This window comes from Zonotrichia leucophrys, chromosome 4 (assembly GCF_028769735.1).
Source record: "Zonotrichia leucophrys gambelii isolate GWCS_2022_RI chromosome 4, RI_Zleu_2.0, whole genome shotgun sequence".
NCBI lineage: Eukaryota > Metazoa > Chordata > Aves > Passeriformes > Passerellidae > Zonotrichia > Zonotrichia leucophrys.
In genome coordinates this window covers 18,528,973-18,553,011 of record NC_088173.1, presented here as the reverse complement: position 1 = coordinate 18,553,011, position 24,039 = coordinate 18,528,973, and the positions used below count along the sequence as shown (strand labels likewise).

At 35.3% G+C, this 24,039-nt stretch overlaps 1 long non-coding RNA gene across 2 annotated transcripts in view; it reads left to right on the top strand.

The window, feature by feature from the left end:
- LOC135447304 (uncharacterized) overlaps nucleotides 1–24,039 on the top strand; it is a 74,968-nt gene that overhangs the window by 28,163 nt on the left and 22,766 nt on the right. For both annotated transcript variants that reach the window (XR_010440059.1, XR_010440058.1), the window contains exons 2-3: nucleotides 14,922–14,988; nucleotides 16,397–16,549. This is a non-coding gene — a long non-coding RNA (uncharacterized LOC135447304). The remainder of the gene's footprint in view (nucleotides 1–14,921; nucleotides 14,989–16,396; nucleotides 16,550–24,039) is intronic.

The following is a 24,039-nucleotide window of genomic DNA, read 5'->3' as shown; positions in this document are numbered from 1 at the left end:
AAACTCTTCAGAAAAGAAGATTTTCTACAGCTATTGACTACCCAGTTACCTTTTTCACTGTGTTAACATTTGTATAGTTCAATGAAACACGCTTTCTGTAAATCTAAAGACTTGTTACTACAAAGAATTAAATTTTAATGTTGGTGTTTTCTTGATAGGAGTAGTCATACAAACAAATTATTAGGAGTAAACAAACAATATGGTTATACAGCTTACTCCAGGTTTTATTGAGAAATAGCACAATTCTCTCAGCTTCTTGTTAATGTGCCCTGAAAACACCAAAGACAGCAAGGCTTTGGTTTTGCATTTTGCCACATATATAATCTTGGCTAGACAGGATTTTTCAAAGGCTATCTTTTTACTATAATCTTGAAGGAATTAAACAATTGTCAATGATACCAAATTCTTGTAAAATATTCTCAAAATAGTTTTTGAAATGACCTAAAGAAGAAATAGTCAAACAGTGTTTTGTTATAATGAAATATTTTCACTTGCTTGTAAAAACATGTAACACATTATGGTCTAAAGGACAAGTTAGGATGCTGAGAATATGCATATTTTCTGAAATTCCACAGCTGTGTATTTTATGATTTACATGTAACTATATACCATTTACTACCAATTATTGCTTTGTTAGAAGCAGGTTTTGTATCTAAAGAAAAAATAAGCAAAAAAAAATTACAACCTGAAAAATAAAAAAAATCATTATTATCTTGAAGTATCTGTAGAGAATATTTTGACAAGCTGTACACAGAAGAAGGAAAAACTTTTCACAATTTATGCTTTACCACTTTTTCTCCTGAAATACAAGCAATGTTTTTCTAGACTATATTAATTTGGAACATTTGTTAAATACTTACTCTACACAATTCTGCTGCAAAATGAAATTGTACTTCAGAAAGCTTACAAAACCTAATAGCTTTCAATTCTGTATGAATGTTTATTTGACTTAATTTGTGGTAAATGACAAAGATCATAATTTTCTAATTTTGTAGTTCTTGGTATATTTTCTCTGTTAAGCTACAGTTTTATGAAGTGTAAGACATGTATGTGCAAAAGTAGTGGTCCAGTTAGATTTTTTTATGATTTCTAGGCTTCTTATTTATATAAAATTTTCATAAGAAATACAACACAATAGAGGCAGAACATTTTGGGCAGGTGTAGAGCTGCATCGGATTGCAACAGATCTCCTAAGCAAGCTATTCTGTACTTTAAAAAAGTATTTGAAAATCTCTTTTTGCCTCTTGACCTCTAGTAAATATCAGCACCCTTCATCTCTTTTGCAGTGGCTTTCTAATCTTTACTGCAGAGTAGCATTTGATATTTGATTTGATAGCCTTGAGCACCAGTTTCACTATTTCAGTGAGGTAAAGCCTAATCTTTTCATCCTGAAGAATCTATTTCTAGAAGGGATTTAGGAAGAAATTTCAAAACAGCTGCATTTTCTAGTTCTAGGAGAGACTCAGAGAACCACACAGAAAGAAAATTACTTCCAAGCCCCTTTCTCTGACCTCTGGTATCTGGACTGTGTAATTCATTTTTTTTACATTCTCTCTCTTTTTTCTCCCCTGAAAAGTTGTCTTGAATTGCCTGAAAGGTTTACATTTATCTGGGATTTCTGTATATCTGGTAGTGTTAATAAACTTCATGGTACCAACGAGGATGTGGCTTATCTGGAAGTTCTGTATGTTATGGTCATTTCTAGCAAAGCCACGTCTATCTAACAAGATCCATACTTTTAAAAGCATCAGATGAACTACCTGTGCATGTATTTAGATTATTCATGCAAGGCTTAAACCCATTAAATCTGCTATATCCCAGTAGTTTGAGGTACACTTCATATGCAGAACAACAAATCAGCAGGTACAAAGCAGCCCATGACTCCTTGCAGACCTGCATAATCTCTACACATCATGAGGCCATAATTTTCAGGCAAAACTTAGTGGGAGATGGTATTCCTAGCTCCAGAAACATCCTTGTGGGATGAATCATGATATAGGAAGATTCAGTTATGGGTCACCCACAATTTTATGGAATAGACAGTGAGAAAGTAGGGAGGATGCCCCTGAATACCCAAGGCTGGGTTTGTGCATCACCATCTGGACTGAGCCCTGCTGTAGGGACACCTGGTGCAGACACAGCAGGACAGAGGATGATTCCAGAAATTCTTCTGGAACTTCTCATGTGTTCACCCTAGAAGGTTATACAAAGGATCACAGCTAGATCTGGATGTGTAATGTTTATTTTTACATGCAGTCATGCAGATTTCCTGTGGTTTCTGCTGTGGGGGTTTTGTTTCTTTGTTTAATTCTGTAGCCTACTATCTTGCATTAGCTGAAGCATAAGAAAATGGCTTTATACTTAAGTCATTCAGCTTGGGAATATATAATGAAGAATCCACTTATAAACTTCAAGTATTCTCATGAGATAATGAAAATTTATTGTTCTTACTAAGTAGAGCAAATGATTATACAGGTAATACTGAAAAAAAATCCCACCTGATTTATTGTCTCTGTTTCAATAAAACAGAAAAAATAAAATGAATTATTACTAAAAGTTTTAAGGTTTTAAGCAATATCTGCACTTTTCTTGTTTTGTAGGACCAGAGCTTGGTTTTAGTTATATTTATTTCATTGTTTTAAACTCATATTTTATTAGTGCTTCCCTCTCATTCTTGGCAATGGGAGAACATGGTATGCAGACATTGACCAAAATCTTCAGGTAAAAAAAAGAAATCGTCACAAGGTAAAGAGCATGTTTTTGCATTGTTACAAAAAGTGTATAAAGCCTCATGGCATACTCTTTTACAAGAAGGCTGAGCAAGATCATTCTAGTTCTCCTTGTCTGTGTGGTAAAGCACAAAATTAAGAAAGAAAAGAGATCATGAGGGGATGCAAGTAAGAAATATCAGGACAATTTTCCTGAAAGAAAACACTTTTGATAAAAGGGTAAAAGTTTAAAGATAGTTTTGACTACTTTGCGACTGTTGATTAAAAAAGGCAAAAAAAATCAAGATTGTTTCTTTCTCTCTATCTCCACCATGTTATAGGATTTGAAGGCTTTAGTGGGGGGAGAGGGGGAGAAGTGAGAGTGACAGAAAATTGCAGAGTATTTTTGGAAAATTTCCAATACTTTAAGACATCATGTTTGAGTTTATTTGATGGCAAACATTTTTTTATCTTTTACTCCTCTGGCACATGTTTGATCTGCTACTCTTTCATGATGTTTAGCAATCAAGTTGATCTGAGTTCTCACTGATGACTCCCTGTGTGCTCACCTCAGTATTTTCAAGCCTCTTCTGCATAAGATTTTCTCCCCCTTTCCAGTGTACACCAGTTTACAGATCATAATTTCTGTGACACACAGTATCTGAACATTCAGTGTGTTGAAGATTTTAGAACAAGTACCCTGCAACTTGGATAACAGATGCACAGAGGTCTAAGACAAAGCCATGCCCCCTGCAAGGTACCTTTGGGATTTAATTGCTTTTTATGATTTACGTCTTTCGCTAGAAAAGTCTCCTCCTATTTTCTCTCTGAAAAGGAAATCATCAACAGGCAGTTCCCTGCAGATTTTTCTTGTTCAGTCATGTAAAAAATCTCCAGTATTCACTGTCTTCAGCATTTTAATCTCCTTTTCGTGTTTGCATTTTCCACTCTTCAACGATTTTAAAACAATTTAGTAACCATGCAGTCCATATACCTTTTTTTTTTTTTTTTGAAGTCTATCTTTTGCAGGTAAATTCAGAGTGAACTCCCGAGTTTTATTCTTCTCTAACAGGACATTTTTATGTTATCCAGTACTCATGTTTGCCGTAATGGCATGTACTACTAATGTTTTTGTAATAAATTTTTACAAGGTCCACATAATTTAAGCGGTTATGATACTTGCAATCCTGTAGCATCAGTTGGTAGAGGATGAGCTATAAAGTTATAAAAAAGCTACACCTTTACATTATATAATGAATTTCCAAGGACTCTAATTCTTTCTGCTTCAGGTGTAGAGAAAAACATTAAAAAAAGTATTGCTCTTGCTTTTCCCTTCCATAATGCAAATGCTATTTGAAAGCAAATTGCATTAGAAATGACCTGTATTCTTCTTCAATGTCTGTGAAAAGTCAAGTGCTGGAAGTTGTGTCTGGCTAATACTTTTGTCAGCTGCCATGAGCTCTGAGTGGTGATCATCAAACCAAGGGCTGCTTTCATTCTTTCACAGTGTACCAATTTTACTGAGGTTCGGTTCTCGGTACAAACAGTCATTTGGTTTACAAAAGCTGTGACTATAACAGACAAAATGAGAGCTCTCTGTGTGTCTTTTCAACTGGTGATGTGATTGTGTTGCTGCTGTGATAGAATATCATGTATTCACATTGGAAAGAATAGTTTTGTACTATTTCTAGCCTTGTTCTAAATGCATTCATGGTTTAACTTTCACTGTCTGTTCCAAATTTATCTGATTGTCTCAGGAAGTCTGATAAAACAACAGCTGACATCTGTGGGTGCTTTGCCTCTCACAAACAATCAGCTAAAATCAACTGAAAAAAGAGCATCTGTCACTGTCACAGTGCAGATGAAGGGAAGAGTTGTGGAAAGGATGGGAAGATAGAAGTATACTTTGTGGGTGGGGAGTGGAACAGATGTGTTATTTAAACCTGATTATACCATTACTTCACAATTTTATTTGGTTTTTGGTTTACTGATTTGGTTTGCTGAAACGTGTCAGCTTGATATTCCAAGTAACCCACAATGTTTTGGGTGTTTTGATTAGGTGGGGATTTTGGGGTAGGATGGGGGGAGGGAGGCAAGTAAATCATCTTCTTTCAGGATGAGAACATTTTTGGAGTATTAATTGAACCAGTAGACAGAATAAAATATGGCTGAATTAGAGGAGGCTGAGGGGAGACCTTTTTGTGCTCTACAGCTAGCTGAAAGGAGATTGCAGCAAGGTGGGGGTCAGTCTCACCTTCCACTAACAAGTGATGGGTCAAGAGGAAATGACTTCAAGATGCACCTGAGGAAGGTTAGCTTGGATATAGGGAAAAAAATTTCCCTACCAAAAGGATTGTTCAACACAGGAACTGGCTGCCTGGGAAAGTGGTTGAGATACCACCCCTGGAAGTATCCAAAACTTTTGTAAATGTATCATTTAGTGATGTGGCTTAGTGGTGAATATAGTGGTGGGTTAAAAGTTGGACTCAATGATCTTAGAGGTATTTTCCAACCTAAATGACTCTATGATACTATAAATTAATGACTGAAACTAAAACTAGTTGTAGCTCTCTTGCTTTATGAAGGCTTGAGGTTAACGAAAGTAACTAGGTCCTAATCCTGGGAGTGGTGCTTATCTCAACATCCTTTTTTGGCAGTTGAATTATTCAAATGAGAAAGGACTGGATGATTTTTTTCCTCCTTTCAAAATCCACAAGTCAAAATCCTCAGTTTTTATCAACATACACTCCTCTTCCCAATTACCAGCAGCCCTATGACGAGTCCAGTGAAGTTGTAGTTGCAAGTTATACATGCAGCTAATCTGCAATAGCAATTACATTCTGACTTGTTACGTCTTGAATTAATGATTTGCTTTCAAATTAATCAATGCATTCAGTGTCTTATATTAAAATGGTTTGACGTCTGAGATGATCAGTTGATCCACCGAAGGCTTTGGCTGTAAATTCTGGGCAACACAATGGAATCCCTTCCTGGTTGTAATAAGTGATAAAACACTATAATGTTCTTCAGTAAGAACATAGGTGATGCAATAGTGTAATAATGGTTAGTAAATATTGATTTTCAATTAATTCTTGGAAAATAATATATGACAATTCATGTAAGCAATGATTGAAAATAGGAAGTTAAAAAATTATGGTGGGACATAACCTTTGGCTTTTATCGAAGGAATATTTAAGTTTGGGAGAAAATTAGCAGAAGAATTCACACATATTGTTTTAAAGATAAAAAAAAGTGTATAAGAATGAGATTTGTAGTATAGAAAGCTTTTAACCCTTTCAATTCAACATTACCTATCTCCTTTTTGTTGCAGTGGCTATAAATGTGTTTAGTTTTTCACTAAATTTAGACTGGCAGCAAATATTTGTGTGAATTACTGAGTCTGACATCTAATTAACACAGTCTTTACAGGTTTAATGAGCAGTGATAAATTTCTATCCTTTCTTTGGCACATTTTAATTAGTTCTAATTATGAGTGATGTGACCTGAAAAGCTTGTTGTCCCACGGATTCGTCATAAATTTGTGTAATTTATATATTTATAGATAGAAGGAGTTCTTATGCAATTGAAAAACCAAAGGTTGTTTAAAAACATTGCATCAGTCATATGGTGTTCTTGTGTAAAACTCAGGTAAGTAAAGCATTGCACATAGATATTTGAGTAAGCTGCAGATGATGCTTAATAAAATAAATTTTATTGTATTTTTTCGTCTGAAGAAAAAGCAAGCATGGAAATAGGCTTTGTCTGTTGCTCACAACAGAAACATTGCTGACATTCATCTTTAATGACAGTATATGTCTCAAGAAGACAGTGTATGTGTTTAAAATATTTCTTTATAAAGATTTTTTAGCACTGAATAGTTGCTTAAATGAAATAAAAACAAATGAAAATATAATCCCAATTAAAACGTCAGCACATTTGCAAATTGTTTTCCTTAATATAAATATTAAAAGACTTTCTCAGCCAAGGCTTTTCTTCTTTCACAGGGAATTTGGTAGTCTCTAGACAGAGACATGAGAGAACTGCCAATGAGATTAATACAATTTACATCACCTAAGATAGGATATTAAAGTAACCAAAAAATTCAATCATTTAAATAAACATGAGTTTCATAAAAGCTATATAAATGAAACATGTTGATATCTTATAAAAATCTCAGCCAAGAACTATTGTTTTTAAAAATATAATTTCATAAAATAGGACTATATATAGCATTTATCTTCTGTAAACTTGATCTTTCACTTCTTGTATGAGTAAGAAATGAAATGTTTTGAGGCCCAAACTTGTAAAGTGCTGCCCTTTGGGGGCTGATGGGAACCTGGAGCATATGGCATCCTGCAGGATTCAGTGCTCTTCGTGCTGCGAAGCAGTGTCCCAGTTTTTTGGTATCTTTCATCCTAACTCCTAAAGACTGGCAGCTACTACACAACCATGCAGAATATCTGAAGATATGAAAGACAGAAGAAGCCAGGTAGAGGTTTTTTCACTGAATTAAAAAAAAAAAAAAAAGTAAAATAAATCTCTCTTGTTAAAACCTGCATAGTCTTCATTAAGGGTAGCTAAAATATGAATATTGACAAGTCAGAACAATATGTGAGTGTATCTGTTTGCACAAATGCGATTCAAATGTTCTTTCCTGCAATTGCCAAAGCACTGAACATATTCCTTCTCGATTCCTTCTATATTCATTTTCACAGAGGCAAAGTGATGATTCCCTTGGGGTCTCTTGTTGCTTTCATGTATGACAGCACAAGTTTGGAGAAGCCCTGCTGAAGAACTTGTGGTAAAATTACTGAATAAGAACTTTTGTTGAACCTACGCGCCATATGCAGCAGCTTGTGAATTTTTGGGGTGGAGAGGGAGCAGTTGAGAATACCTTTGCCTTTCCTTCCTAATCTCTATTCCTTTGATTATAGTTGCTTGAAATTGCTCTGTGATCTCAAGTGTAGTCTCAGTCAATTCAGAGATTATACCTGGACAAGCCTGTAGTGAAATGCATAAGAACAGACCTCTAAAAGGAAGAGTGGCCACATTAAGAACAAGGAACCAGAAGTTGAAACAGGGCATGGATTGGAAACTTCAGATGCTTTGGAAAGTTGGGTTTTTTCCCTCAGAAAATCTCTTGAAGATAATATTAAAATTAAATTGTGTACCTGTCAAGCTCAGGTCTGTTTTTTGTAATGTCTTATTTTAATCAACTTCCTTTTTTACTTAGCTGTTTCACAGTGTTTACTAGCTTGGCTGTCCGCCTTAATTTTCACTTTATTTTGTTTCATTCTCTTTATGAAAGATAAGTAAATTGCTCTCAATTACCCTGCATAATGATTGATGACAGTGCCTTGTTAATTTTTTTAATGTTTTTGTCTGTCACTTGGGCTGTGCAAGGATGTCTAGTGTTTGTTAACACAGGTAGTAATTGCAAGTACAGGAAACTCACTTTTTTATTGGTGAGAAAGTTGTACCAGATCACATGTGCAGCCTTGAGCTTTTTTTCCTAGGAATATTTACTTTTGCTTTATTAGGCTGGTTTTAAACAGCAAAAAATAAAGAGTGTTTGTCAGTTTCCTTAGGACCTGATCAGACCAGATCTGATCAGGAGGACATTTTCTTTCTCAAAATAATTCTACATTTTATTCTTTAGGTATGATTTGTGCATTCTTAGAAAATTACTTAGGAGTTAATATTTAACACCAAAAGGTACAGCCAAAATTTCAGAATATATTACTCTGAAAGAAATTTTTTAATAGCAGAGAACTTCTTGGCTAAGGATCATTAAATAGTCCTTAGAAGGTAGGAAATGTTTGATCCCATATTTTAACAGTTAGTTTCCTTTGTTGTTCTACAATATTTTTTTCAGGATCTTGTCCCTTTAGTCATCAATATAATCTCATTCCAAGGACAGTTTTCTCAGTCCTTAGTAAATCTCAGATGCAGAGTTTATTTGATCTGTGGCCTTTCTTTTCAAGCCATTTATTCTCTTCAGTTAACTGAAGTAGCTTCAACTCTCACTTAACTTAAATTCAGTTTTTCTTCAGATGCACTATTCTCCAAAATGAGTAAATTGAGTATTTTTGGTGTGGCATTTTGAAACTGGGCTATGAAGATGCAAATGAGAGCCGCAGCAGATGAACATCAGACATGTGAATACTATTTCTGAGATGGAATGTTAACTTGTCCCACTAACAGTTTAGGATATAAAGTAACCAGACTTTGGTGTCTCAGTTTGTTGAGCTGACTTTATCTCCTGCTATAAACTCATCAGCAGCAAAACAATGAAGTAAAATACTGTAAGAATCAACATTAAAATTATTCAGCCTGCGGATCTGAGACAGATCCAGGAATAATTAACTTAGCTTTAGTAATGCTGTTCATATATTTTCTTTTGTTCTTGGTACTTATACTGTCATCAAGGAAAAAAAATAGTTAAATGCTAAATCTTCTCCACTGCATATGAGCAGAGATAACTCCTTGGACTGTGTTCGAGGACATAATTTGACCTCTATTGTAAATTCTGTCAGAACTGCTCTGTAAATTGGGAAGGAATGATGACAGAGGATACACATCACTGTCCTTACTAATTCTGCAGACACCTAATGGTGACAGACATTAATGAAGACAGGTATCACTCTCAAACAGTGGAATTTCCTTTTTGGTATATTTCTAGTACATTTCCAGGTCATTGCATTGTGTTCAGGGCCTGGCCATGCTGGTTTGGAATGTGTGTGCACATATATTTACAGTGCAAGTCAACACTTGACCATTTAGAAAAGCAAGATGTGGTCTAAATGGTGCATGTTCTGAAGTAAATTGGTGTATGAAACAGTGATCTCAACATGTTTGATTGCAGTGTTGGAAAGAAGTTCATAGAAACAGCACTTGCTGCATGCACTATTTTTTCTGGCTTTGTTTGTTCATAAACAAACCTGCATTGATGAAAGGATGAACGAATGAAACTAAGCTTTCCACTTAAAAATGGCCATAGCCAGCTGGACCAGTGAGGTCAGTCAAATGGTGAAGAGGTCATCAACATATTTAATATTAGAAAAGGAGCATAATATGTATGATTTCTGCATTCTTTTTGCTTATTAAAAAATTGTACAGTTCCTTATTCTTAAAGGTATTTATTCAGGTCATCAGAGTTTGTCTGACTTAATCTAAATTTCAGTGACAGGAGGTGAGACTGAAAGTTAGAGGTAGTAAAGGATTTAGGTGCTTTAAAGTTGGATTTAGGCTTTCAAGTCCAAAGTTGTTGTTCAGAAATATTAAATTTATTGATACAATGGCTCAGGGCTATTTTCAAGTATTTATATCATTTCTTGATTAGTATAAATATTTCTCTTTAGCTGTAGAGAGAGTATTTCAGCATTTCTTAAGCCCTAACAGAATCCAATAACTACATGACACTCTTCTTCAATTTTTTCAGGCCAAATTATTGCACCTCCTCAACATAGAAAAGGTCTTGCTTCTCAGGAAGCACAACAATTGAGATTTTGTTTCAGGGGAAGGTATGGGATAACATTTTATGTAACAAACTATTCTGTAGACTGTTTTCCTGGAAATAAGAAGGCTGGTTTAGAAAATAAATAGACCTGAATGCCTTAGCTGCTAGAAGAGAGACCCTCCTTCCACTTTCACTTTTTGCACTTTTTCATTTCACTTTTAGTATGTTCTCTTTTCTTAGAAATAATTTACAGGTTATTTCAAATGAGAATTCCAGTATGTCATACATAAGGATGTTTCCTGGCCTAGAGGGAATTTCTGCTACCTCAACTGCATCCTTTTCATCTGTTATAGCCATGAAAAAGAAATATAAATTCACCTGCATGGCAAACTTAAGTGCAGGTTGTTCTTATTTGTACTAATGCTTAGAAGATTCTTGTTCAGAAAATGAAAATTCTGATTGGCCTGATTTATAGAGAACTCTTTTGAGAACTATTTTTGTTTTTAATGTTTTTTCACAAAAGTTTACCCAAAAGAAACAAACAAAATATTACTTGTGGGTTGTATAAATGAGCACTGTCCCATGATGCAGAAAAACTCTCACAAAAATTCTAATCTGCTGCTGAACTTCATTGAGTAAAAAAAACTCACAAATCCCACAATAGCAAAGCCCTATACTGATCTGTGTAGAAATTTAAAAAGTATCTATTGATTGTTTTCTACCTGAAGGATTATTTTATTCTGATAAATTGATTTTGTGGACTCCAAAAAAATTATATTTGTGTAAATAATGGAGTATATATCGTCGTCTCTGTACACTGTAAATGAGAGAAAAGAAATTTTTGAAATTTTAGTATTTAATACTATTCTATGTTGTGTGGCTGGACTTTTTCTATAACAAAAAAGTTTGAAGAAAGTTCTGCTTTGTTCCCTCTGTGTTCAAGGAAACAAAACTGAGAGAATTAGATATTGGCCTGGAAAACGTACATGAAGTATTTATCTGGTTTTATTAGTATTATTATTTACCAGTTATTTGTATTATTTTGTTTTCTTTTCCAATCATAAGTGCTGAAAGATGAATATACATTAAAAAGCTCTCGTCAACTGAAGTACCATCACTGAACTTAAATATACCTGAGCTTTGTAATCCTTTCTCTTTTATACTTAGCAGTCATAATTACAGTGGTACTAGACAGTGGTCCAGTTTCTACTTTAAGTTCTTTATGGTGCTACTGCAGCTGTCAGGAGCAGGATTTATTCCATGGTTGCTATAACTTACAGTAACTGTGGTCTGTGTATAAAGCAATAGGTTTTTTTCACAGTTTTCTGCTTCCAAGTATCTTCACTGGATAGCTTTGGTTAGCCTGCTTTCAAAAAGGCAAAGAATATGGCTGGTTTAGGCACTTAAAAGAAGTAATGGCACCTGTCTCCTTAAGGAGGAAGAGTTCTCTTGTTCACAACTACCTGCATGTATTGGTCAGATGAGCTAACAGTAGTGTAATATACTTACAGTAGTGCAACATGCATTTGCTGTTTAGCATAGACTAAATAAAATTATAAAGTTCCACTCCAATAGACACTAACATGCAATAAATGGAGCTGCTGATGTTGAAACATACAGGGTAAAATTCTTAGTTCTGGGCAGTTCTATTGCTGCAATACTTGGAGCGCATTTTTTTTTACACCACCTTTGAGCATGTTTTTATGGGAAGTATTTATTTATGTTGGACATCAATCTGATCTTTTAACCCTGCTCTCTATTGGCATTGTGGCCATCCCATTGTCAAGGTGCAGATTTCTGATTAGCAGAGTTGTAAAGATAGCTGTATTAGCCTTCCTACCTGTGTGTGCTGGGAGCTCTTTTTCATGGGTTTTGCTGGTACTGGAGTTGGGAGGAGGCACAGACAGGACAGCTAAAAACAGCTGACCAAAGGGGTGTTCCAGACCCGGTGGGATTATGCCCAGCACATAAACGAGGGGGAAGATGTAGGAAGAAAGGATGTTTGGAGCAATAGTGTTTATCTTTCTGAGAGCTGTTAGGCACAATGGGACCCTGCTTTCCTGGGGATGGCTGAACACCATGGGAAGGGGTGAAATCAATACACCATTTTATTCTTCCCAATCCCACCAGGGGAGAGTGAGCAAGTGGTTAAGTGGTGCTTAGTTGCCAGCTGGAGTTAAACCACAATAACCTGCACTTTGACAGGTCAAGTAATTTGGTGAGACATTTTAGTGTCATGGCAGGTGTAAGATGGAATTCACTGTACTAGCATTCTTTATCTGCAGTAGATAAAAAAATAAAATATCACTCATAAACAAATGAAGAGCAAAACTGTGATCTGTATTAAGATGGTTGGGAAACTAGCAGTTTCAAAACCAGCAAGAAATTAAACCAACTCAGGATTAGAGGGATGGCTAAAAGAAGGCTATAATTAGGGAAAAGGGTCGCTGTCACTGTGTACAGTCTTACTGCTCTAGTCAAAACTGGGCTCACCTATTATTCACATAGGTAAGTTTGACTATAGCATGCTGAATAATAAGTGTTCAGCTGGATTTGGAACAATCAGAGTGAATATTTTTCTTGATATAGGATGTTTTTCCCCATACAAAATCCCAAGATTTCTCTTGGGTGTACATATGCCTAGTCTTTAGTGGTGCTTAAGTTAGATTTTATTTATGTTTAAATCTGTACATTAAAGAATTGTCTGAAATCCACTCAAAATGAATTTTGATGGAATTTATTTTCCTTTTTTTTTTATACTATACCGAGGGCACCAGAATTTATCAGAATTAAGGGGCAGACTTTTTTTTTAAATCTGTCACTGTAATTATTGGCTCTGGCACTTGTTCTACTGCATTTTTTGCAGGTAATAGAAACAGGGGGAGTTAATGTGTTTAGTAACAGAGTGCATCATCATCCTAGAGGCTTGCCATCAAGGCAGTGAAGGTTAGAAGTGCATGGGTTTTCCATGTACATCTCAACACACTGCATGTTTTTCCCAAGATGCAGGAAAGTACAAGATTTTCTAGAGAGAAAAAAGTTGGCAGTGATCTCCAGGGATAGTAAGTGAAGAAAGAACGTGTATGCGTTTTGTGCCAGTAACATTAAAAAGAGGTTTGCTTGCGCTTGAATACTGCTGAAAGATGGCCACTAATCCTAAAGTACTTCACTGATTTTTATACAACAGCTGAATGTGGACAATGGGGCTCTAAGCCATCTGAGCAGCTTTCCACTTTTTACTGTGTCCAGCATGACCAAAAAGGCACACAACAAAATGAAGATAAGTAATGTAGCTGGCTTGATGCTAAAGCACAGTCTAAAGAATGGAAACAGTCACTGGTTTTACAGTGTTAATTAACTGTTGGGATTTTCCACTTCCCAAGTGTGTAAAAGAGTTGTTTAAAAGTGAAGATGGAGAAGGGGAGGAACTGGCAGAAGTGTCCTGATAGGAGTTTTTTCTATACTTTTTATGCTACCCACAGGCAGCTGTGCCACATAACAGATACTGCAGCGAATGAGGGATTGAATTAATGATATTCAGCAGAGGCAGAAGGGAAGGGGATGGGGGAATGCCATAAGATCTGTGGGGACCTCTGTATGTGATGGGAACTCCATAGGCAGGGCAGAGACAGGTAAAGGAGATGAGGTGTCATCTCAGCATCTAATGAACAATTTACCATTAGATCTCAGGATCTAATGAAAAATTAATTCATTTACCCTTCAGGATCCTGTGGAGAAAATTATAACAGATAACATCAGTAAGGTTTCAACTAAAAACTGCATGCATGCAGAGGGCACCCTGAATTCTACTATCTCCTAGAGTTTGGGGTTTGATTCTGAAATTGCTGTAAAATAAAGCTCTAAAAAAATCAATTGCTAATATTGAATTTCATTAAAGTAAAATTTGTGATAATATATTAAAAGAACCTGCTTTTCTATCAATATACAGTAGATATCTGAGGATATAATCTGAACACTCCATTTAATAAATACTTTTAAAATCATTCCTACAGTAATACAGAATCATAAAATCTTTCACATATCATGCCTATGCTATATACCATAGAGGAAGTAATAAAACACAGATGCAAAATGACACACTACAACAAATGAAGTTTGAACTGTCAAAACAGATGATTTATAGGACCTTTTAGTAAGCTTTCCAAATAATGAAGAATAAGCATCTTTCAGTAATTGTGTTTTCAGAAAAGGCAGTTTTTTAGACATCTCAAAATTGCAGCTGCCAAAGAAAAATAAAATCAAATTATTAATGAAAACATGTACTTTTTCTGTCCAAATTAAAAACAAGAAAAAAAGCAACAAAACCCAAAAACCTGTTCTAATCAAAAACATTCCCTAACCTTAAGGGGAGGGAAAATCTTCATTTTGTATGAGTGCAAAATGAAAAATGTCTTGAAAAATAATCCCCACGTGCTGAGACATGACAGGCTCCGGAATGATGTTTGATGACTAAATGACATCCTGTGGAATCTTGCCAGGTTTTTTGCAAAAATCAGCATTTTTCTGAAATAATAATGAGATGTAACTGTCAGGTAAGACAAGCTCAATGTGTCATCAGAGAAAATGACAATTGCAGTTATGTACATTACGTGGTGTTTGCTTGGAAGTCTTTTCACTCATCAGCAAGGAGAGTGGAGCTCTAAAAGCACCGCAGAACTGAGTTTCTTACCAGCTTTAGAAAGATTTTTCCATCCTTTGTATTGTCATTTAATTAGAGGCTTTTCTCTTTGCAGAAATGAGGTGTGCCACATAAAGTATGACCCAGTAATGAATGAGCTGCCAGACAAATTGACACAAAAGGTGATCCTCTTGTACTAATTTTTCTGAGCTATTGAATTTAATATCAATTCCTATTCAGGTTGCTTGAAAGCAAAGCTGAAAACCACTTCCCACAGCTAACCACTTCACTTAGATTTGGATATATGAAGGTACAATCTGTATACATGATTGAAAGTTATTTTCCCAAGTACTTTATAAATAAATACTTGCTTTAGAAACCAAGCCAGGCGAAACAGCTGGGTCATATTCAGTTTTCACTCACAGGTGCAAAATCTTCCTAATCTCTCTTTTCATCATCAAAGAACTTATCCCTAGTGCATACTTTATTTTTGTGTCTTCTTTTTATCTCTCCCAAGTAATTCAAGGACTGCATGATAGTTTTTCAGTCTAATAAATCTTACCAGTTGAAAGCTTTTGAGATATTATTTCACTCCAGGTGGAATCTCCTCTCCAAGTATACAGTGGGGATAAGTTTTCCTCTATGTTTCATGCAGTAATTTTTTTTATTTTTATTTTTTTGCTTCATGGAAAAAAGCTCTTCTTGTCCTCTTGTAACTCTGCTTTCTACATGCTCCCATTTATTTTTTGGTAAGAAGAAATTGAAACAGAAGACATGATTTCAATGCAGTGTCACCAATGTGTTGTGGTACAGACTTGTTTGATGACATGATAGTAATGCTTGAAAAGTCACTCTTTGCTTCCATACCCCTTCATTTGAATCCCATTTTGTCTTCATTTCTAGCATATAAAAGACTACTGTCCTAATTTATACCCTTTTATAAAAAAATTATTTGGAAGTCTTTTATATCTTTATCTATATCTATATTTTATGGCTCAATTTGCTTTACCCATTTTCTAATGAATCCTATACTTTTGTAGATTTCTGTATTGTGACCTGTTTATCTTACTATGAATTTTATTAGTACTTCTGCAAGTGGTTAATACGTTGAACAAGTGTAACAGACTAGACCCAGAAAACCGGATTCTTATCTATATCTCAACTTAATCTGCAACATTTTATCAGAAGCCTCTTAAGAGGGTGGTGAAAGATTATTTAATATTGTTTAAAAAGCACGTCTCTGCCCCTCTGGTCTCGTTCACATTCTCATGTAAAATAGAAACATTCTGGGTTGTATTTGATCTGGAATTTAATAATGTTGTGAATATCTTCAGATACAGACTCATATTCACTTTATCAAGGGAAATAAATGCAATCCTTCAGTATTTCTGAAGGATTTAATTAGAAATTTGGATTTAATTTGAAAGTTAGATTTAATTTGAAATTTGAGGCAACTGTTCTATGCCAAACGTCGCCTCTCTGTCAGAAATATGAAAGTGTCTGATTCAAGTCCCTCCTTTACCTGCTGCATGGCAGTTTGAAACCGGAATTTCCTATTGTTCCACCTTTTTTTTTCTACTTTTCCTTCAGAATTGACCTGGGAGCCCAGGACCCTGTGGGAGGTAACTGCTGCACAGTTGGCAGAGAGCTCCTGATATCCAGTGCAGACACGATTCATCTTCAGTGAGCACGTCTGAAACTGCAGCTTTATCTGACCCAAGTATGATACCCAAAGGAGACCAGGTGGGATTTCTAGAACTTATCCAGCCTGTGGTATGTGTATCAAACAACATAAACCACTTTATGAAGTTTATAGGTTCATCTTTATTTATTTTTTACTTCAGATCAGAAATGAGCTTTTAAAGCTAATATTCTGATCATCCTGATTTTCCAGCCTGGTGTTGAATGGTGATGCTATAGAACACAAGGTGAGTTTTTGTTTATATGACAGTGAAGTATTTTAAAAATGCTATAGCACCACACACAAGATGACCTAATACTTAATGGCTGTTCAATCTGTTGAAATCAGGGTAGAGCTATGTCAAAATAAAACATGCTGAAATACTTACACTACATCTCAGGTCTCTGGCCTGAGGTGCTTTTTTTCTAGAAAAGATTTTTTAGATTCGTTGCCTGATGTTTTCTAATGTCCATATTACCACCTTATTGCCATACAGTCTCCTGATGTAGTCATTGAAGCCTGTTTTTTATATGTTGGCTTACATAGAAGTAAATTTTACCGACTGACATTGCAGAAACCTTACCAAAATCTCATCTATACAAAAATAGCATTTTTCTACACTTCATACTGTTAGCAAAGAGGTTAAAATCAATAATATGTAAAGACCACCTTCCCTTTTAATACAAGTTTTATCAGTCATTATATGAAGCTTTCAGGTAGTTGGGGTTTGGAGTTCTGTTTCCTAGTGATTTTATTCAATTACTATTTGATCTGCAAGACACTTATTTTCTTTTTTTTTTATTTCTCCCCTCCTGTACCTGGTGTTTTACCCCAAAATTATTTTCCATCCTTGCTATGAATAAACCAGGGTGGAATCAGACTCCTCAGAACAGCTTAAGTGAAGTGTATTGTAGGGTGGGAGTAGAAATGTTACAGCTAATAAATTATCCATAAGTATCTCAGCTTTTCTCAAGGCATATTCCCATATGAAAATAAATATTGATTATTTTTAAATTAATCATTTTTCAAAGGATCTTGTTTTCATCTCTGTGAGAAGTCAGATGCTTCTAATTAAACCAGTTTATAATATGCTTCAAATTTACCAGAAGGGATTAGCATAGCTTTTATAGCTCAATTTTTGTTAATAGTATTTCCAGTCAAGGTTTCTGTGATTTCACTAATAACTGACTTTTTAATAGTCATAAATCTCATAAGGTTTTTATAGATATACATTTAACGTAGAGGAAGGTCACAAAACTTTTTCCCAAATGAAATAGCAGGTGAAGAATTTGAGGTGAAGCCTCAAATTCTGCACACGAGGAAGCAAGCAAAATAAAACCAGGCCAAAAAAAAAAAAACCACCCCCAAATCATTGTTGCAATCCATTAAAGGCTCTAATAAAATGTAAAGAATTTCTGAAACAGAATGAGCAAAACACTGCATTCTAAACTCCACTCTTGAACAACCAATAATTTGTCAGAGAGATCTTAAGCAACAGTGTGGGTAGGATATCTATAACTGTGTCCACTTCAGTGTTTAATATTAGATAAGGAGTCTTTTTACAATTGTACTTCAGTTCACCCCCAAGTGTTTTCAGAATGCTCTAACACAATTCTTTCCCAATAGCCCTGAATTGGTAAGAAGTGCTGTCCTGTCAGAGCACAGCTAATGAGCTCTGAGCCCTAATGGGCATTGGCTCACAGGAGCAGAGGGAGGTTAGTCAGCTATGATCCCTTCAAATATATAGATATTTTATACATATATATTTTTTTTATATACACATATAGATATGAAACATGGACTGCTGGTCTTCTGCAGTGAATGATTCACTCTACAAGTTTCACTGCCACTGTGCCATGCTACTGGCTAAATGAGACATAGTCTATGTTCATCCTCTTTCTATTGATGTATTTTCTACTGCTTTAGTGATGGCAAGCATGTGTCTCCTCTATCTCATATGACTCAGAGGGGATCTGAAAGGGGACACAGAGCTTTTAAAGAAAAACGAGAATTTTTAGATCCAGTGATCTCAGCTGGATTGAGCTTCAGAAGCATCAAGGACACCCTAAAGCAGATAAAAATAGAGTGGATATTTGATTTGATGCAGCTATTTTAATTCCAATATCTGATAAGAATGTTATGTTTGAACTGATTTCTTTTCTTCTTAGTAAATGCACATTTCACTGATTTCAGCAGAGATTACATGACAAGGTCAGAGATCAGCCTTCATCCAAAAACCACTTCTGCTGTGAATCTGGCACATTCAGTTCAAGATTTCTACCCCAGTAAACAAGCATGTTTTAGAATTTTTTTCAACCTGCCAGTTTTACAAATTGGAATTTTAAACTAATGCATAGTTGTCAAGCATGTCAAGGTGGAATAAATTCACTAGGGAAGAACAAAAGTATAATTTATTGACTGCAGTATTTTCCAAATTATTTAAATGTTATTCCTTTCCTGTCTCTTGTCTCTGAACTTACTATACTATACCCTACTGAGGATGAAAAATACAAGGTTGTAGCAAGCACCTCCATACAAATGAGTAAATTTGGTTTATTATTCAGAAAAGTGAAGGACACTAGAAGGTCTTGCTATTCCCAGAAGTAAACCCACATGTAGTTTGATGTGGCTTCCCCTGTCTGTGATTATGACAAAGAAAGCATGAGAAACCCATTATGTTTGAAACTGGTTCCAGTTTAAGTCCTGTCTAAGAACTGGCAAAATGACAAAATGCAAGTGCTAGTTCTTCCTAAGCTGGCAACCTGTGCCTGCTCTCCTTCTGCCCATACAGAGATCCATCTTTCTCTCATTTTTTGCCTGTGGAAACTGACCTGCTGGAGCGCTCCCAACAAATGCCAGATGTAATAGTTCACAGTTTTCAGTTCCTTGACTCTAAACCCAGCAGTCTTCCAGTGTTTTCCAAGCTTGTTTCACCCCACTTGCTGTCCTTGGTAACTTGGACCTGGCATCTGTTACATGTTTATTTATTCATTTTCAACTCTACTTGGGAGATTTTGTTTCATGGCTGAGCACATTTTTCTGCATTCCTCATCTTATTGGTCTGCTGCCCAAATGCACTATATTTCCTGGAGTTCTTTCAGCCTTGTTCACCAGTTTTGGGCTAACTGTTTCAAGGACTCTCTGCACACAAACTTTAGGTTTGTTACCCTGTTAATTAAAAATATCAGAAGATGAAATACTTCTTTGATTAAGGAGATTGCTAGTATCACTAGATATTCAGAAGAAGATGGAAATAATGAAAGGTAGAGAATCCAGACAGGATGCAATAAATATTTACCCATTCTGTATCTTATTATAAAATTTATATAGTGGTATATTCTTGTGCAAATATTCTTTGAAAAATATTTCTCCTCAAAGCATTCCCTTTAATAGTTTTTGCCAGTTTTAAGCAACTCTTCAAATATGTGTTATCCATTTGGGTCTTGTTCAGTTTATCTTTTTAGCCATTACAGACCTGTTATGTTCAAGGAATAAACTTGGTTTAGAAATAAGAGACAGGTTAATACTAAGGGAGGAAAAAAACCTCTGTTTTTTTTTTGCCTGAAAATTCTGCAGATAATGACAGAAAGCAATTGCAAATGCTTTTTTTTAATTATCATATTTTTGGTTCTGAGAACAAAGCAGAATGTTGCTGCCTTATAAGACACGTGTTTGTAGGAGATGCCAGAGCTAAAGCAGACAGTATGCTCACTGTCAGTGAAGCAAACTTTGAAGGGAACTGGATGACCACTATGTTTACTACATGTTCTGCCAACTGTGCTGCAAATTAATGTACTGAAGACTGCTGGGCAGAATGATTTGCAGATTTTCAGTGTGAGTGTGAACTGCCGGCATAAATATAGGTTTATAGATCAAACGCTTGGCAGTGCTGAGAACATTGAGAGTGATAGCAGCTTGCCACAGAAGGAAATGGTTTTTTGTGTGACCTTCCAGACATCTTCCATGTAGATTTGCACAAACCAAGTCTCAGGATTGATGATATCAGCCACAAATTCAGTAAGAAATGTGTGTGTGTTTATTACTGGAGGGTAAAGGACATCTTTGCATCTTCACAGCAGGTTGTTCCCTCCCTCTAAAAAAAAATGTTGGTTTCTGTGTTCCAGCTCCAATTCTCAAAACAGCTCTGAGAAACCAGACTTGATAAGAGCAATAGCCATTGGAGCCTGTGTAAACCAGCTGAGAAGCTATGATGTTGATAATGAAAAAAAAATTTGAATTTTGGCCCAATTTTTTAGGGCATTGAGGATTCTCAGTTTCTCCAAGATCTGAGGACAATCAGCATTTTTTTACAAAGAACTCAATACCTTGCAGAAATAGTCTCTGAATGGAGTCCAATGAGATGTCCGGAATAGATAATTTCATTCAACAGATAATAAAGAAATAATTGATAATTTTTGGTTACAATAAAACAGATGCTTTCTGTCTGGTCACTAACAACCAAAAAACTGTGAGCTGAACAAAGCTTTATTGCTTAAAGAGTAGGAAAATAGAATTAATTTTTAAAATTGCCTTCCAGTTCTTTTTAAGATACCAGAGATTGTGGGGTATGGGCTTTTCTTTTTGACAAGTATTAATATAAACTGGAAATGCTCAACTATGATGCCATATTTTAAATTGCTGTTTATTCAAAGAGTGTGATTAAAAAGCAGAAGAATGTGGCATCTGTTAAAAAGAAATAGTAACTTGGAAAATTGTTTGCCTTTCTTTAGAAATTATTTGCATTTATTTTATATTTATTTTAATAATAAAATAAAAATATCTAGGAATAAACATTGTATATATTTTAAACAGCAGAGTATTCTACATATAATAGCTTCCAATCTCTACCCCACCCTCTGCAGAGTCTTCAATACCTAATCTCTAGTGAAATTACAAAAGTACCAATATTGATTTGTTTTCTGTGCTGATGGATATGTCAGATAACATTTTCTCTTAAGTCAATACTCAATTTTTGAAAACTCTGGTAATGGAAAACTAAGTAATTTTTAGTATCATTTTTGCAGCTCTAATTACTGGTGCTAAGCACAACATACTGTTTTACTGTGTAACTTGCTGTAAGATAGGAGATGGAGGCCATTTAAAATACTTTCTTTTTGCTTTAGGAATTATTTTAGAATACTTTCTCCTTGCTTTTTGTTTTTCTTTACTACATGCCGTAGTAAGCAGTTGCAGCATTAGGAGCAAATGCACTCTTTTAGGTACTTTTCTTCAAGTTGGGTGCAGATAGAGGGCACTGAAGACACTGGGACCATCAGGTGGCCCTGGAATTTGCATAAGAGGAGAGTTCTTTGATTCTGTTTCATGTTTATTAATAGACCTGAGAGCTGCAGTAGCTTGTCGTGAATTTCAGCAATATGTGACATGGACACTGTAACACAAACATGAGAGAAAGGGCAAAATATATGAACAGCTGGTTGAATTTCACTTCACCTTGGTACTGAGAAGATGGTACTTTTTAGATTCTCAAGCACTTGCTCTTCAATATGCTGGTTAAAAACCCTTAGAATTGTAGAAGTATGGCTTAAGATTGGGAATGATTAATTGATATTAGGTGGAGACAACAAATTAAAACCTTGTGCTTGGAAAAAATTGAATGAAATGGCTAGCTGCTAACTAACATCTGATGTTTGAAGCCACACATGGAGAAATACAGGAGAGAGCTTTACATAAAGCAATAGTTTTTTTGCTGAGAATATAATATTCACATTGCTGTCACAGTGCTTACAAAACAATGTAGTAATCCAATGGTAAGCCTTGATGCATGGTAATTCTTTCCACAGCACTGATTGCTGTTATTCAACTCAAAGAGTACTAAGCAAATTTCTTGGGTTCTCTGGGTGTGTTTCTGTAGAAATTTAAGCTCCAACCAGAGCCTGAGGTTTAAATTTTTTGACTTAGTAATCAAGATGAAATCTGCCCAGTGTTGGAGCAGAAACTGTGCCAGCAACATCACACAATGCAAGGCCTGTAAGCAGAGCTGAACTGGGACAGCTCCAGCAGTTCTGATTGTTCTTTCCTTTTCAGACTGCTCTTACTGTTGTTTCGCTCACTCTTCCTGTAGAGGAACATGTTTAAAAGTTCTCAGCTTGAGAAAGAGCAACCTGCCAGCTAAAAAAAATTGTCAGGTGCATATGTGAGAGCTCATAACATGCACCGTGTCACAGTGGAGTTGAATTTAGTTCAAGCAGATGTATTCAGTGAGAGATATCTGCTCATGGGTGTACATAAAGGAATTTCCCAAGTTGTATTTCCTAATTCCTAAGAATTAAGTGATGTTTATACAGGAAACCTTATTAAATCAACAGCTAACAAGTTTTGTACTGTATTTTTACTTGCGAGTGCATGGATAGGAGAGGAAACTGGAAAGTAGCTTGATATTATAATTATTTTGAGCAGTAGAACAATTCCATAACCTGGAATTCCATTGACCCATAAAATAAAGTTCTGCTGTCATGAACATTGTGAGACACAGTCTTGGTCACTCACTAATGACAAAGCGTTTAAACTAGGATCGAAACAAATTCCAAATATTCAGAGATGTGTACATGCAATTATTTGTGAGAAGATGGTTTAACAATTTTTGAGTTTAGAGATGATTTTTAGAAGGTCACAAGGAGGACAAAGACAATAGTAGAATGTCAATCTACTAAACATTTTAATTGTTTCTGCACTAATTTGAGAAGGGAAATAAACAGGAAGAGCTGAAATCTTAATTAATGATCACAACAGTGTCTCAATTGGCATATGAGACACTCAGTGGGATAATTCACATGATTAGAATATTAGTGGATATAATTTGCTCCAGAAACATCTGCAAGGTGGGGAAAATAAGAGAATGTATTGCTTTGCATGGCAAATAGGTCCATAAAGAGATGATACAAGTGTTCTGGGTAAGCATAAAATGTTCAAATCAGAAGTGAATCACCAGATAAGGCTTATCTCTTGGGAGGGGAAAAGACCTTTTACTAAGAAAAAAAAAGCAAAAGACAAAGATTTCCATAGTACGAATTATGGTAATAAAAATATATTTTAGAAAATAGATAAAAGTCTCATAATTTACAGCACATTTAATGTATAAAATGGGGAGGAAGGGAATGAAAACTAATTTGAATTATAGAAAATATTTAAAATACCAAAAAGCTTGAGAATTACTGTGAAAAGAGAGTGGTTACAGTTCCCTGTGACTAAGAAGTTGAGTTGTTAAGTAATACCAAGAGCAATAAAAAAGTATTAGGCCTTGTGGGTACAAAATTTAGAAGATAAAATACTTAGGGCCTGTTTCTAAATTCCTTCAAATTAACACTTAGAACTCAAAGTAAACTTCTTGTACTCTTTTCTCAGCATCAAGTTTTTTATTTAATCAAGTTCAGTTTTCAGTTTTCTTGCCTTCAGACCTTTCCCTTGAGGAAGGGGTGTAGATCTGGGAAGCGTGTATTAGCTTCTTCATACAGGGGCTGGTAGAGGTACCTGTGTCTACCAATACTTTGTTTGCTGAAGGTGCTAAAAGCTCACAGGGGCTCAAGGGAAGGCT